Source organism: Somniosus microcephalus, chromosome 25 (assembly GCF_052327205.1).
Source record: "Somniosus microcephalus isolate GS21.2 chromosome 25, FLI_Smic_1.0, whole genome shotgun sequence".
NCBI classification, from domain to species: Eukaryota; Metazoa; Chordata; class Chondrichthyes; order Squaliformes; family Somniosidae; genus Somniosus; species Somniosus microcephalus.
In genome coordinates this window covers 52,575,138-52,592,520 of record NC_141011.1, presented here as the reverse complement: position 1 = coordinate 52,592,520, position 17,383 = coordinate 52,575,138, and the positions used below count along the sequence as shown (strand labels likewise).

At 42.5% G+C, this 17,383-nt stretch overlaps 1 protein-coding gene across 9 annotated transcripts in view; it reads left to right on the top strand.

The window, feature by feature from the left end:
* Positions 1 to 525: 525 nt before the first annotated feature.
* Positions 526 to 17,383, top strand: part of casz1 (castor zinc finger 1) — a 400,652-nt gene continuing 383,794 nt past the window's right edge. For 5 of the 9 annotated variants that reach the window (XM_085967446.1, XM_085967450.1, XM_085967448.1 and 2 more), the window contains exon 1: positions 527 to 776. The gene's annotated coding sequence lies outside the window, so the exon portion shown is untranslated. Of the gene's footprint in view, positions 777 to 813; positions 1,503 to 1,523; positions 4,199 to 17,383 lie in introns of those variants that run through there. The other 4 variants (XM_085967449.1, XM_085967451.1, XM_085967445.1 and 1 more) reach the window with 3 other exon arrangements.

Here is a 17,383-nt window from a genome sequence, read left to right as displayed (position 1 = left end):
TTTCCTTCAGGTACTTATCCAATTCCCTTCTGAAAGCCACGATTGAATCTGCCTCCACCACCCTTTCAGGCAGTGCATTCCAGATCCTAACCACTCGCTGCGTAAAAAAAGTTTTTCCTCATGTCGCCTTTGATTCTTCTGCCAATCACCTTAAATCTGTGTCCTCTGGTTCTCGACCTTTCAGACAAATGGGAACAGTTTCTCTCTATCTCGACCCCCCTCATGGTTTTGAACATGGGAGCAAAAGTAAATAAAATGCAAGAGGGGGAAAAAAAAAGAGTTAATCGAAATAGAAAGGGGACACTTCAGTCACTGCCAGAGGTCTCACTGCACAAGAGAACAACCTTTGCAACGGGTGAATTCGCAATGCCCAACTCTGAGCCTTGCATTTCTTGCTGTGTGCCTTGACTGGAGTTGAAATCGCTCAGGTTCTTTTTTTTTCTGCTTTCAAAAGGCGGCAGTCTGCGCGGGAGATCCTGACGCAGTGACCACGCCCCTCGGTGTCCCAGTGTTCGATCTCCATGACGACGCGCTGTATCCAATGGGCGGAGGGGTTCCCGAGCCCGGGGCGCTCCGCTCCGCTCCGTGTTGGCCCTGCTGAGAATCCAGGCCGGGATTTGCCAGCTGCAGGCGCGGAGTTGCAGAAATGGACAAAATTCAATAATACGGAAAAAAAAATCCCAACCAAGTTCAACGCGCATGCTCCGCAAAAAAAAAAACCCTAACCATCCTAACACACACATTTCGAAAGTCACTGAAAAGCAGCCCAACTGCAGGTAGGATTTTCAGATCTTTCCCCCTTTTTCCCCAAATCCCAAATCAATGAATTGTTTTTTTTTTAAAAAAAGCAACCTTGAGAATAGGGATAGGTTAGAGAGGGCGAAGTGTGTGTGTCTCTCTCTCAGTGTTGGTGCGAGTTTAATGTGATCTTGGTATTCTCTCTCTAACATGATGTGTATCTCTCTGTGCGCGATCAATGAATTAGGTTAAGTTTAAAATGCTGTTCCCTTTCTTCTGTAAAAGCTGGGGCTGCCTCGCCTCTCTCGCTCATTATTTGCTAAATAACTAAGTGAGGAATTGCAAACTTGGGGGACTGGGACAGAAAGGGCAGGATAGTGTTTTCTCCTTATTGCTCTGACTTTAATTCGATCTTGGCTTTCTGTCTAAATGTGTGAGATGTATCTGTCTGCACACAGCATTCTTTCGATCTTTCACTTACGTTGAGTTTAATACCATCTGTGCTTTTGAACGAGCGCGGATCTTTCCTCTTAATTCCCAAATTATTAAAAACCTTTTTTTAATGACAAGGGTGATACGGATAAAAAAAAAACAGTGATGTCTCTTTTATCCCACCTATCACGAGTTTAGTGTGATCTTGCAATGTATGTAAATCCGTGGGATCTCCCTTTCCCCTTATTTTATACATAATCAACTCCGAGTTTTATTAGCTTGTCTTGACAAGGGATATGGATTAGAACGGAGAAGACTCTTTTTATGGGAGGGTGAGTTGAATTTACGATCTTGTCTTAAATATTGTAATATAAGTGATACCTTTTCACCTCCCACAATTTGGGGGGTCGCGAGTACTTAAAGAGACCACGACAGAGCTGACCGTGGGGGGAACGTTGTGTTGTGGATAAGTTTAAGTGAGAGCGATTTTGGCTTTGAAGTGTGTGATGCATATAGGCGTGATCGTCTAAAGACCAGCCAGTCGCATTATATGCAGGGCAAGATAGACAGAAAACGAGGGGAGCAGCTCCAGATCAGGGTTTTGCCCCCCTTGGGGTCTGCTCGGTATAAGTTCAGCGTTTCCTGACTCGATGATCGGTGTTACAGGGTGATCTGATCCCCTGTAACATGAAGACTACTGGATATTTATTTGGCCGGCTGACTTCGATACAAAGTTTCGTGCGAAGGATCCGAGTGATCACAAGCCCTAATTACCCTTGAGTGCAGAGATTATTTGGTTCTTGCACTACTATGGGGTGGGGGGAAGGGGAAATAAAAAAAACAAGGTTATTTTTACAATGGCATTTTTAGAATGTGCAGCGTGATTTGCAGTTTGCGTCAGTTGATGGGGACGGGAGCTGGAGATGTGGAGGCACATTTACCAGAAAGCGAAAATGATCCATTTTTAGTGGCTTTGCTCCGATTATAACAGGTGTCGGAGCGATCAATCAATCTATCCAGGACTGGGAGCAGCTTCCAGTAAAAGAGACTTTTCTGCCCGGCCAATAAGGACGAAATGTTTGACTCCTGATCACCCCGCTGTCCTTTTTAAAATGTTTCCTCTCCTCCCCTCCTCTTTCTGCCGGATCAATGAATCCATTTAAACCGAATGTCCCTTTAGCCGAAGTGATGTGCTTGGCCAGGCAGCCCGTCTGTTTAAAAACCCCGCTCAGTACTTTATTTGGGAAACCGGGCGGCAAACTTGCTCTTTTAAAAAAAAAAAATCCCCCCCAAAGAATCGCTTGAAACCGACGTTAGTTTTAAAAGTTGAACCTCCATCGCTGGAAATTGACGCTGTTTAAAGAACAACTTTGTAATCAAGTTACCAAACCCGGCGTCGCCTTCCTCCCCTCGATGCCTTGTTTAATTTATCATTTTTAATTCTACTGATGATAATCTGCCCATGTTTCCATGGATACATAAACTGATCGAATTTAGAACGCCAAATCTGATGAGCTTTTAAAATACATACAGCATTAAGGCTGCATATTCTCTTCCCATCTCGCTCCATTGCTTAATTATTATGTTGTTTTGCTACCAAATATGTCATATCCATGACGACCACGGAGGTTTATTGTCTTTTTCAAGCAATAGCTCACATAAGTAATTAATGACCTTTTTTTTTCCTCTTTGAGCACAGTCAATGTCATCTTGCTGTTTTATCTTGTGTTATAATTTAAAACATTGTGCAAATATTAGCTTGATTACTCCAAGAAAGCAGAAAATACTTTTCCAGGAAAACTAAGTTAAAACTGAGGCTAAACATATGTACTTTCTGGGCTTGTTTTTGTGTTTTATCTATTTATTGCTGTTTATGTCAGATTCGTGTGTAAATACTGAACGGTTCTAATTTTAACCTATTTAATTTTAATTGAAATATCACAAAATATTTCCTACAGCAATCATAATAAGAGGATACTGCAGAGTGTCGTGTAGAGGTGTGTAAAATGACTGAATATATTTATTAATAGTTAAATTAATAGTTAAAAGTAACTGATTAAGAATGAGCACAGCAAGTGTGGCAAAAAAACAGACTTGTTTTTTCAACCTTTAATATTTGCTTATCAGCCGTTCCAAATTACAGAGCAGATTAATCGGAATCGCAATGAATTTGTCCAGATAATCGCAGGTTCGGATAATTAGAAGTCAGTAATTAAAAAGTTAAGATGTTCAAGGTACAATATATTTTAAAAAACAGTTTGGAAATGGGTGGTTCAAAAATTCTGCAGTGTACCATAACCCTGGCTGTTTTACAATGATATCAGACTCAATACGAAAAGGACACTGTTCCACCTGGTTTAAGTTTGTATAATGATTAATCTCAACTGTTCTGTACGTGGTGTTGGTGTTGTGGTATTATTTCCTGACCATCACCACTCTAAATCAACTGGCGCACCAAAGCAAAATGGCCATTTAATTTAAACTTCTGGCGTTGATTTACAAACGACAGTTGATTGTTGGGAAAGGGACACTGCAGCCTTAGATGCGATGCAATCAGCTTAAAAACAAAACAATACCGTTGGCTCTGTTAAAAGGTCTTGTTCACTGTGTGCACCTATCTTATGATTTACATATTTAAACAAAACTTGTGCATTGTTCATTCTTCTCGCAGTAGAGAGAGAAAAGAAAACCTCTTGCGTTGTTCCTGTATCTGAGGTCTTATGTCCCTGTAAATGGTCAGACTGTAATACACAATTGACACCCCCACCCCCAATCAAAGGAAAAGTTAAGATTCCCCGCCCCAGTTGCCTTTGATCGTCTTTTACCAGCAAGTGTCCTAAATGCCTTTGAAAAAAAAGCATGCACTGGGAAAGTGACGATTTGGCCCTTTAGAGCTAATTATCATTCTTAATAAGTATTAAAGGAATGAGACCGCATTGCTAGTATTACAGGGTAATCCTGCCTCTACTCAAGGTGAGAGCATCTTCAAGACAGAAGCTTCAACCGAGAAGGCAGGCTCTTGATTTCGGTAGGAGATTTTGTTTCCTGAACACAGCACGGGGTGGGTTGTTCTGATTGATTGACAGCTGTCAGTCAATCCGAGATGAGGTTGCAGAGGCAGGAAAAGCAGGGTCAAAACTTCACATCAACTTATTTAAAAGCTCCTGAGCGTTGGTTCCTCTGTCTATTGACCCCTCTCTGTGTTACTTTGTGTTCTTCTTGTTGCTGCTGTTAGTTCTGTTTCACTTGTGTTAATACCGACTGTCTCCATGCTCTAGCACTTCAAATGATCCCAGTGTGGGACTTCACTCTTTCTCCCCTTAAATACCTTTGCCTGTTTTATGTTTGTCTTATTCAGGAATGTCCAAAAAAAAACAAAAAGCTGTTTTTAAGATAAAAATAATTGATCTGTATAGTATCTTAGTAAAAACATAAAGCAACCGAAGAACATGAAACAGTTATCAACAGTCCAGATATCAAAGTTAAAACATTAAGAATAATAAAGAATTAAAAAAACTAGAAATTCCACCTCTGCTAGTAGATTATTATTAATGCCCCAACTGACCAAGGACAGTGCATAGGTAATTTTATGCAATGGTATCTGTTGTACAGTGGCTAAAGTGAAACTCTATTTAGATAGCTAAAACATATTTAATATCCCAATTCACCTGCTGTGTAACTGATGGGAACAGTGCACTTGTTATGAAATTGCTACCCATTTATAGTGAAAGAAACAAACATTAATCTGTCATTATTTAATCTGTAAGGGACAATAGGATTGTGCCTTATAATATTTAGTGGAAAGATGATTAAGAAGCAGCGATTTGGCTCCCTCTTTTAAAAGATTGGTGGAAGAATACTGGCCAGTAGCAGGCTCAGTGGAAGTAACGCGACACTGTGTGATGGCAGCATTCGTTGATGGCAGCATCACATGAAAGTAGTGCGTGGTGCCAGTGAGGCCTGTGAGGTGCACAGAAATCCCAAGTGTTAAACGGAAAAGCTCCGTCCACAGATATATGGGTCTGTGCGCTGACAACACCCCACTTCAAATGGTGCAAAAAATAGTTTTTCAAGTAGTCGTTGGGGGAGATTTCTAAACCTGAGCCTCCGCACACACGGGCAAGTTGTGCTGCCTTACAGGATCGAATCCTAGAATGGTCTTCTTCCCTGCTGTAACCATTCAGCCCATCCAGTCAACACTCCCTGTGTTCAGATGAATTTTTTTTTTAAGTCTGAAATTTAATCAGATGAAAATGAATTGGGAAAAAAAAGAAGTTATAACTGCTTTGATCATTTATCTATGTACTAATAGTTACAGTGGAGATAGGGGATGTCAATAACATTAAAGTGCAATGTGCAGTCTTTTATTCTATCATAAAACATGTTGGGACATTTGTTATAATCATGACAGAAACCAATGCCTCTAGTCATAAAGTGCCTAATCTGTTTTTCCACTCATTTTTTTAACTGCATATTTTAAAAAGCGTTCATTCGAGCTCAGCTATAGGAAGTTTCGGTCCATTTCAAAAACTATACAGTCAGCTTCAAATCAGGCTCTCAACCCAAAGAAACAGCGAAGGAGATATATTGGATCAGATGGTCTCAGTATCTCTCTTCCAGTCGATGTTAAGAACACAGTATTTTTTTTTGCTTGTCTCTCCACTCCAGTTTCTCTCCCCTCCACTCCTCTTCTGAAGGTGTTGACTCAAGCCTCCAATAACTGACCCAAGCGATCATACTTCCTGTGTCAATGTTGACAGTGTTGACAGGCTGTTCTTCCGCCAGGGCATCACAATGAAAAGCCGCATCCTGTCCTCACGTGACACCCACACCTATGCCCTTCCACTAAATACCAATCAGGAGCAGGAACCCCGGCTGATTTGACCCCTTGCAGGCCCAAGGATGCTGAGGCCAGTTATCATGACCCTGCCATGACCTCAACTAAGGACAGCTAACTGAGTCGAGACAGAGTAGAATTTCTAAATTTGCCGATGACACCAAACTTGGGGGTGTGGCAAACAGTGAGGATGATACCAATCGACTGCAACAGGACATAGAAAGATTAGCAGAATGGGCAGACAAATGGCAGATGGAATTTAATACAGAGAAGTGTGAGGATGCATTTTGGCAGAAGGAACAGGGAGAGGCAATATACACTTAATGACACAGTTTTAAAGAGTGTGCAGGGACAGAGGGATCTGGGAGTTAATGTGCAGAGGTCCCTGAAGGTGGCAGGACATGTTGAGAGAGCGGTTAGCAAAGCATATGGGATCTTGGGCTTCATAAATAGAGGCATTGGGTACAAAAGTAGAGAAGTTATGCTGAACCTTTATAAAGCGCTGGTTAGGCCACAACTGGAGTATTGCATCCAGTTCTGGTCACCACACTTTAGGAAGGATGTGAAGGCCCTGGAGAGGGTGCAAAGGAGATTTACCAGAATGGTTCTGGGAATGGGGGATCTTGGCTACATGGACAGGTTGGAGAAGCTGGATTTGTTTTCATTAGAGCAAAGGAGCTTGAGAGGTGATCTGATAGAGGTGTACAAGATTATGACTGGTTTGGATAGGCTAGACGGGGAAAGGCTGTTCCCACTAGTTGATGGTGCAAGGACTAAGGGCCACAGATTTAAGGTTTTGGGCAAGAGATACAGGAGGGGATGTGAGAAAAAACTTTTGTACGCAGTGAGTGTTGAGGAGCTGGAACTCGCTGCCGACAGAAGTGGTGGAAGCGGAGACACTCAATGTTTTCAAGGGGAGACTGGAGAGGCATTTGAGGGAAATAAATTGCAGGGCTACGGGGATAGAGCAGGGGAATGGGACTGACTGGATTGCTCTACAGAGAGCCGGCACGGACTCGATGGGTCGAATGGCCTCCTTCTGTGCTGTTATGACTGGGGATCGAACCCCCGGGGCCTTCCCGGTTTGTGTTGCTTGGCTACTCACTGGATAAAATCGCTGAGGCGCCCAAGAGCTCCCAATGTACTGTTTTCACATTGAGCTGAATGTTCAGCATGGACTCTATCTCATCGCTTTCTCCATTGCTTGAGATGTCAATGGTCAATAACTCTTGATGGAGTGCAGTGCCTCATCCAGTTTCTTTTGGTGACGTGTACTTTGAACTATGCTATACTCTTTTTTTTAAAAAAAGGTTCCATTGTATATGCGTAAATATTGTCACATGATTGGGAAAAGAAGTTAACAATGCTGCCTTTTCTGGACTGTTCTAGTTTTATCACCGTACAGTGTTATATTTATTCTAGCTATGCGGGTTTCATATCAGAGATATTAATTTGATGGTCTTACACATCACATCACAAATTTCAGCAAGGAAATTATATTCTCAGAGAACAACTAGTAAGAGGACACCACACCTAACTCCCAATGCTGCTCAGTACAGTAGTTTAACCACTGGTGTGGTTATTCCCCCCCTTCCTGAGTAAAGATAAATAAGGATATTGGACATAGAAACACATGCATGCGGAATCTGGATTTTATTTCAGTCATGAGAAAGAGCTTCATAGCTTACTTGTGAAACAAAACACACATTCCAGTGCCTATCATGCAATGTGCTACACTGGTGTTGACAAATTCCCTGGAGTATCCATGTTTTTCTGTATTGCAAACACTTCAACTCCAGTTTGTGCTCCTCCTGGTATATTAATTCTGTGTTATATATCTCTAGTAAATGTATTATTTAACTATACAAAAACTTATAAATTGACTGGTAATGTGGTTGAACGAGCAGCTGCTGGCAGTCTGGTTTTTCCAGCAGTTACTCACAGCTCTTTTCAGCGCCGTGACATTTATTAAATAAATAAATAAATAAATATGAAAAATACAGTGGTTTAAACCGCATTATGTCCTACTCTCTCCAGGGTCTCTCCCCCCTCCCCCCCCCCCCTTTATTCTGCTGTCATTATATTCTGTAGGTTATTGTTTCATTCCAAAAAAAGACAAATCACACATACATGGGGTTTAACTTTTGCCTGACATTGCCAACAAGTCATCGTCTAATGCCATCTGAGGTGATGTGATATGACTTAAGCCTTCCTGGCTTTTATATTTCCCAACATGCCTTCAGGATTTTCCTCAAAATGCATGTCCGTGACCTCCCGAGCTTTCTGCGGCTGGCTTGAGCTTTTGCTGTTAACATCGGGATTGGGAACAACAGCGGGACCAGTAAAGTTCATTTTTACACACTTCCTCTCCTGTTAAAAGGTAGCATGTGCAGCAGTTGGCGATGGAGAGGAGTGGGGTGGGGGAGGGGGGGCGGATGGAGGTTGAGGAGGGGCTGGGTCAGTGGGTTATCAGGAACTAAAGATAGAGACCAATTAGTGCTGTGCACTATAACTGAATCTCAATGTGTTAAGTAAGGGAGTTCTGTCAATTTGCATCAAAGCATAAAATCCAGCAGTATCTTCATGTCCACTACCAGCTGCTAAGTTGTTAAGTTCAGAAACAAGGCAGTTTACAAAATAGATAGTCTGTCTTGCTGATCCACTAAAAAAAATAATCCAAGCACAGTATACAATGCTTTTTATCTGAATAACATAGTACTGAATGCAGGTCGTGGAAATCTGGAACTCTCTCCCCTAAAAAGCTGTTGAGGCTGGGGGGGGGTCAATTGAAAATTTCAAAACTGAGATTGATAGATGTTTGTTAGGTAAGGGTATTAAGGGTTACGGACCCAAGGTGGGTAGGTTGCGTTAAGATGCAGATCAGCCATGATCTCATTGAATGGCGGAACAGGCTCGAGGGGCTGAATGGCCTCCTCCTGTTCCTGTGTTGCTTCCTGTGTTCTTACGGCGAACACCTTGAAAAAAAGATCTTTAATTACTCTGAAAACCCGTGCTGCATAACTTGGCTAAATTGTTTCCATAAAATGAACTGTACATTCTCTTTAGAGAAATTAGATTGGAATTCTCAAAGCCTTGTTCCCGCACTGTAAGCAGGGAGTGCATAACATTTTAGATTTTGTTCCAAAGTCTTGGTCATCTCGGATCTCATTCAGCTGCAGGGAGGTTAAAGGGCTAAGTGGACAATGGGAATTCCTCTTGTAGTTTTCTTCCCAACATGGGAGTGGAATTTTGCTACTGGTGATGGGGGTCCAAGATACTGGGCTGAAATATCCCAGAGTGATCACACTTCAACAACATACTGACACCAAAGACAAGCAGGAAACAGATCAGTGAAATCAGAAAGAGCCCTTAGTGTACTGTGACATTTTTGATACTGTTTATAAATATGTAACTTTTTATAAAAGGCTGTCTTCATTTATAACTGCCATAAAAACACATTATTATCAACAGGACTTTGGCATCTCAAACCCTTTCTATTCGCCCCTTTATTGTTCTCTTCTTTGTACAAATATGGTCAAATTGGCATCTTTTACTGCCCATCAAAAGTCCATTCTGCACAAAGCTGTATCTGTGCAAAACATTTGAGGTCTTGTAAGAAACACTTTACTGACAAATACTAATTGAGTTATCACCCAAAGCAGTTGATTTGCTAAAAACCCTGACCGCATTTTCAAAGAAATGCACACATGAAATTAGATCTATTTTTTGTTTAAAGTTTTGTATTTGTATCGCGTTTCATGTGCAATGAATCACTTTTGAGGTGTAGTGACTGTTGTCATGTAAGCAAGTGTGGCAGCCATTCTGCACACAGCAAGATCCCACAAATGCAGTGAAATGAATGACCACTTAACCTGTTTGTGGCAGAGGGAGGCTGCTGCTCTTTGAATACTGCTGGGGGACCTTTATGGCCCACCTGAATCACCAGCCTAGATTACATGATCTAGGCCTGGATAGGAGCTTGAGCTCTCAATCTTTTGCCTCAGAGACAAGAGCGCTGCCACTGAGCCAAGCTGACACTAGAAGCAATGGGGCGAGGAGGGGGGGGAAGGGAAAGGATGCATCTCTAAATAGATTGTCCAGGTGGAAGGCCTTCACTCTGTAGACAGAGTCTGTTCTGTCAGGCTTTGAGTCCACGTTTAAGATGAGGTTGTTGTAAACCCCACCTATCCAGGGGGAGCAGATTGACCCATACAACACGAAATGACCATGAAATTCTTAGCTCAAGCTTAAAATTGAGCCAACAGGGATGAAACTTCAGACCCATTTCTAAAAATAATTTCTGTTTGTTGGACAGTCAGTCGGTGACAGTTTTTGCAAAAGGGCAGACAGTCAAGGCCCCATCCCCCAACACATAGGATGGCAAGTGCGTAAATGTACTCCATCTATCTCACAATGGCTGTGATGAGACTTTAATCACTCTGATATCACACGGTGAGAAGCACCAAGAGCTGCTATTGCCATTGTACCATAAATTCAACTTTTAACAGCAGACATATCTTAACTACAAGTTAATGAATCTTCTGTGACCATGCCATAAATACAACACTAACAAAACTAAAGATAAATTACATCAGCCTTCTTTAATCAACAGAAGAACAAATAAGATTTAAAAGAGAAAAGTTTTTTTTTGTCCAGTTTTTAAAATACGATTTCATTTCACTCTAGTTGCTGAGAGTCATTCCATTTAATATTAATTCTTAATGTTTGCATTGCTCAAACAGTTATGTTGCTCGTTGTCTTAAATGATCATTTGAAACCGTACACTTGGCGAACTCTAATTGTACCGGCTTGTAGTGTGAGGTATGTTCAAGCCCCCTTTCACTAATATGGGCTCCAGCTAACCAGGATCCCGCTGGTAGGCTAACGGAATCTGAAATGTGGCGCTACATGACAATTATTCAGCAGTCTTGTCATGTTGAGGTTGTATCACTTGATGGAACAACCTCTCGGAGTCCTGAAGCCTATAGAATGTGGTAGGTAAAGAGGGCCTCACCCTTCGTGTTGCCAACTCCTGTTCAGTGAATTCATTTTGAGGTTTTTGTACCCGAGACATTTTTCACCAGAGCGCGCAGTTAATTCAATCAGCCTGTGTGGAGCATCCACCAGCTCTTAATGCAGCTGAAGATTCGATGGGTAAATCAGACTTAATTTTTTTTTTAATTTATTAATATTGCAAGTTTGTGCGATGAGTAAAAGTACATGAAGGTGGGTGGAATGCTGATGTCGACCGTTCGACTCAGCCTGCAGTTCCCTCACGTGACACATTCCCAATCTCAACTCAGCCAATGGAGGAAGTGGTGAGTGAAGGTTAGACAGCAAGGTGAGGAAGATGAGCAAGTCACCAGGGCCTGTGTCGAGTACTCCAACGCCGACAGTTACAGGTACTGGCGGAGCCCTTCCAGCAGTCACTCGCACAGTTTGGGAGGACATCAAAAAAAATGGGGAGAAAATACAATTAAAAATGGCATTTCTTTTTAAGTTTTCTGAATCTGGCCCAATCATGTTAACAGGGGATCAGACATAGACAAATGATTCATATACTTTAGCAGAGCAACACCCATACGTGTTCTGCAAGGAAGTGCCCTTTAACTGTAGTGAAATGGTCTATAAAATGCTGCCGAACCTGGTCCATGCCACTACCCTACTGTAATGTTCAAAATTGTAATGTAGCCACTGAGTCAGGAGGCAAGATTGGGTGAACTGCAAATTTGTACAGTCAACCAAGAGTGCTCAGAATTTTAAAAGAGTCATTAGGAGGGAATGGAGTGGGCTCAAATAGAAAATGGTTATTAATTCAGCTCAAGGCCACTTGGGCAGATGTATCCACTGAAGATTTTCACTATCTGCGCTCCTCTAATTCTGGCCTCTTGAGCATCCACAATTTTAATCGCTCCACCATTGGTGGCCGTGCCTTCTGTTGCCTGAGCCCTAAGCTCTGGAATTCTCTCCCTAAACCTCTCCGCCTCGCTACCTCTCTTTCCTCCTTTAACACCTACCTTTTCTGCCCTAATATCTCGTTATGTGGCTCGGTGTCAAATTTTGTTTGCCAATGCTCCTGTGAAGAGCCTTGGGACATTTTACTACATTAAAGGCGCTATATAAATACAAGTTGTTGTTGGTGTAAATTCGGGGCACAGAGTGTAACTGGAGAGCGTGCTATCCACTTCCAGGGTGGATAAATGTGTTGCCTTTAGCTGTGGTATTAAAGAGTAATTGCCAATAGTTCACTGTAAAGTACGGTAGAGTCAGGCCCCACCAATAATCAATTCTGATACAAGCAGCTTCACTGGGACTGTCCTGATGGAACCGTTTGTAACCAAGACCTACTTTGGCTCTTCACACAGCCAGTAATAATGCAGCTTGGCTTTCATTGCTCAGGGTTGTTCTCCTTCGAGCAGAAAAGGTTACAGGGCGATTTAATCGAGGGGTTCAAAATCATGAAGGGTTTTGGTAGAGTAAATAAGGAGAAACTGTTTCCAGTGGCAGGAGGGTCGGTAACCAGAGGACACAGCTTTAAGGTGATTGGCAAAAGAACCAGAGGCGACAGGAGGAGAAATGTTTATCACGCAGCGAGTTGTCATGAGCTGGAACGCGCTGCTTGAAAGGGCAGTGGAAGCAGATTCAGTAATAAGTTAAAAAGGGAATTGGAGAAATACTTGAAGGCGAACATTTGCAGGGCTGTGGGGAAAGAGCGGGGGGAGTGGACTAATTGGGTAGATCTTTTCAAAGAGCCGGCACAGGCACGATGGGCTGAACGGCCTCCTTCTGTGCTGTATAATTCTACAGGAACTCTCTAATAACCTGCACAATTCTCACTCCGAAAATTACAATATACAGTCGTTTATAAGTTTTGTTTTACTGTTAAGTAATTAAAGAGTTATGGATTACCCTCAACTGGCATTACTGTACTTAATCAAGCATCTTCCACCATCCATTTAACACAACATTCTGTAGGTGAGTACCCAATTATACTGCACATTTCTTGATTTTTTTATTTTTGTTTGTTAAAAATATCCTCAGTAGATATACCTCTCCGTTATCTGGAATTTTTTTATCAACCGGCACCATCCTGGTCCCGTCGGTGCCGGATACCAAAGAGTATTAGTCATATTCAACAATTCTCAACTGTCCTGGCCGATTACATATAACAGCCTTGTATATATCAGATTGTACAGGGTTCCTGATACTACCGTTGACTCTATTTGAAATGAAAAGTCGTAAGGTCATTGCATATGTAAATCTATGTTTGGGTTGGACCACTGTCTTATCGTGCAAGCAACATTATTTCATATCTGCAGCCCTTTTAGTATGAAGTGCATATAAATGGATAGCGAGCTTAAATTCTATTTGAATCTACCTACACAGAAATGTAAACATATTCTGAGAAATACAAAGAATTGCCATATCCTAGGCGTGTTCCTTACATTAATCAATGCTGGTACGATGGAGCTGATTGTACCTGATCTTAATGTAAAAGTCAAATGTAGGGTTAGCAGCTGGTGTTCTCAATAACCAGACTTCAGTATCAGCTGAAGCAACCTGCAGTAAGTCACACCTATGCAATTGAAGCAAAGCCTCGCATGAGGTTCCTCAGGTTAGCCCTTTATATTGATGCAGTTGAGTTGCCTATCTCGGCTGTATCAATGACTGTAACTGGGGAGGCACTCCTCCCATATTTCTTCCTTTACAGGTGTCGGCTGTGGCCCACTTGGTAGGACTCTCGCCCCTGAGTCAGAAGGTTGTGGGTTCATGCTCCCACTCCAGAGACTTGAGCAGAAAAATCTAGGCTGACACACCCAGTGCAGTGCTGAGGGAGTGCTGCACTGTCGGAGGTGCCGTCTTGTGGATGAGACGTTAAACCGAGGCCCCGTCTGCTCTCTCAGGTGGATGTTAAAGTTTCCATGGCACTATTTCGAAGAAGAGCAGGGGAATTCTCCCCAGTGCCCTGGCCAGTATTTAGCCCTGAACCAACATCAAAAAAACATTGCTGTTTGTGGGATCTTGCTGTGTGCAAATTGGCTGCTGTGCTTCCTACATTACAGCAGCACTTCATTGGCTATAAAGCACTTTGGGACGTCCTGAGGTCGTGAAAGGTGCCAAGTCTTTACACAGGATATACGGCACAGAAACAGGCCATTCGTCCCAACCAGTCCGTGCCGGCGTTTATGCTCCACTTGAGCCTCCTTCATGTTTTTTTCTATTATGGGTTGCTTGATATTACCATGCACACACCTTCTTCCTCTGTAAGGAAAGGTGGGCAGAGGGCAAGATGGTCTGGGTTGCGGAATGAGCCGCAGATATGAACAGCCAATGGAAGACGCAGTCTCATACTGCCTCCCTTCTCAACAACAGTCTGTACAGTGCTGTAGAGACGGGGGAACGCTCATCCAACTAAGGCAGGTGAGTCTTAGAGACAGGCAGCCCTGGGAATCAAACCCATAACTTTTTGTTAAGGAGTCAAGCGATCAAGCGTTTGAAGTACCAGGGAACCAAGCAACAGGAGTGCTTGAATAAACATGGTGTGCCCAGCCAGCTGTTTAAATGGACTAGACTGTATTTCCTGTACTCACAGGAAGCAAAGCATGTCACCATTAGAGCTGTACTTTAATTACTCTGAACAGCCAGTGTACAACCCCAAAAAGTTGCATTATTTTCTTTCACACCCTAAGGTTCGGCATTCTTTTGAGCATCCTTAATAATATTTGAATATTAAATTTTAATTAGAAAGCAGAATAATGCCTAACATTTTGGATCTTTTTAATAAACGAAGTGGAGAATTTCTAATAAAATAAACGACTTAGAAAATCAATTAGTCCTGGGCTGCATGGCCTGCCGTTAACTCCGTGAGGACCGGAGGAGTTCCTTTACCTTCTCGGAAACAGTGCATTTGATGGAAGAGGACATTCTATGAAAGCACAGTGTTGAATGAGCAAGTGAGCCGAGTCGAGAACGCGCACAATGTGTCTGCAACACAACCTGAAGAAAATGGAAAATGCTAATTCTTTTATTTATGTTGCTAAAAACACTACTGCAAGCCCTAGAGGGTTAAAGCCACGGGTCATAAATATTTGGATATCCTGTGGTGTGTATTTTATTTCTCCTGTATATTACATACTATTTTACTTACTACATTTAATTAATACTATATGCTGCTGTAGTTCAACTGCAATTCTGTATCATGATTGAAACTTATTGGGAAAAAGGCTTCTAAAGAAATGAGACTCTAAATTAATTTTTAACTTAGATTTATGATTAATTTATAATACTTCGCACACATCTCACAAACAGATCGGTTTAATTTTTTCTGTTCAGGCCATTTATGAATCATTCCCAATATTTGTTTAAGAAGAGAAAGCCCTCTCCACCCTGATGCTTGCTCCCTGTAAAAGTTGAAAATTTTGCTGCCCAGCGAATATTTAATATTCTTTGCCAGTTTTGAAATATTTATCAAAGGTGGGACGCTGCCGGAGTTCGTGTGCAATTCAGCTCGATACCAACAATCCCCACACTCTGTCAACATCCTGATGTTCAAAAAAATAAATACAGGTACATTTGCAGAGGAACAGGAATTTGTTAGTATTTTAATAAAGGCACCTGCAATACATGAGAGTTTCCCCATCTCTGTAATCTCCTCCAGCCCTACAACCCCCGAGATCTCTGCGCTCCTCCAATTCCAGCCTCTTGCTCATCCCCGAGTCATCGCTCCGCCATTGGCGGCCGTGCCTTCAGCTGCCTGGGCCCTAACCTCTAATTCCCCACCTCGCTACCTCTCTTTCCTCCTTTTAAGACGCTCCTTAAAACTGACCTCTTTGACCCAGCTTTTGGTCACCTGCCCTAATATCTCCTTATGTGGCTCGGTGTCAAATTTAGTTTGATAATCGCTCCTGTGAAACGCCTTGGGACATTTTACTACATTAAATGCAAATTGTTGTTGTTGGACTTCAGAAGCATGAAGTAATTGAGGACTTGATGTCTTTTTTTAAATCGACATTCTTTGGGATGTGGGCTTCGCTGGCAAGGCCAGCATTTATTACCCATCCCTACTTGCCCTTGAGGAGGTGATGGTGAGCTGCCTTCTTGAACCACTGCAGTCCGTGTGGTGAAGGTACTGTTAGGGAGGAAGTTCCAGGATTTTGACCCAGCGACGATGAAGGAATGGCTGATATATTTCCAAGTCAGGATGGTGTGTGACTTGGAGGGGAACTAGGGGGCGATGGTGTTCCCATGTGCCTGCTGCCCTTGTCCTTCTAGGTGGTAGGGGTCGCGAGTTTGGGAGGTGCTGCTGAAGAAGCCTTGGCAACTTGCTGTAGTGCATCTTGCAGCCACGGTTGCCGGTGGTGGGGTAAAAAACATTTGAAAAATGAAAAGTTACTGCAGCTAGAAATGACCTGTGATTATTCTGAAATACACAAGTTGCAGGCCAGCAGGAAAATCCTGCGAGATGAATCATGTCTTTGTGAATGTGTACGATGTGAGTAAAGGTACAGATTATGTGTAAAGGTTTAATGTATTGTGTAAGTGTGAAGGTGCAGTGTGTAAGTGTGAGGGTGCAGTGTGTGTGTGTGAGGGTGCAGTGTGTGTGTGTGAGGGTGCAGTGTGTGTGTGTGAGGGTGCAGTGTGTGTGTGTGAGGGTGCAGTGTGTGTGTGTGAGGGTGCAGTGTGTGTGTGAGGGTGCAGTGTGTGTGTGTGAGGGTGCAGTGCGTGTGTGCGAAGGTGCAGTGCGTGTGTGCGAAGGTGCAGTGTGTGTGCGAAGGTGCAGTGTGTGTGCGAAGGTGCAGTGTGTGTGCAAAGGGGCAGTGTGTGTGTGCGAAGGTGCAGTGTGTGTGTGAAGGAAATGCAACTAAATTTTCACCCTTCTCATTTCCAAACATTATCAAGAAAATGGAAAATATGTTGCATCAGTTCTCTGCTGGGGCTGGTGTGGTGGGGCCTCCACTACCTCAGGGGAGCAACCTGTACAGAATTGGAACATGTGTTGCTTCTTTATCCAGATGTAACATGTATTCAAAATGCAGTGTATAAATATGAGTATATTTGCACATATATATTTGCCTGTTGACATATGCGTGTGTATATATACAGTGACTGTATGTACTGGGAGTGTCTATGAAGTACTTGCCATGTAAATGTGTGGAGCATTTACTGCACTGCCTGAAAATATCGGTTCAACTTTAATTATGCAGATCAATCCAAAACAAATATTACCACAGCCCAGTCTCTTTCTGACCGAGTCAGTGGAGGCTTTGCTGGTGATTGTTATGAACCTGGTTATTTTTTGTCTGTCCTGAACTATTGTATGTAATGGGGTCTATCAGTTGACGGCAGATACTGGAGTTTGTGAATCACTCTGTCTCC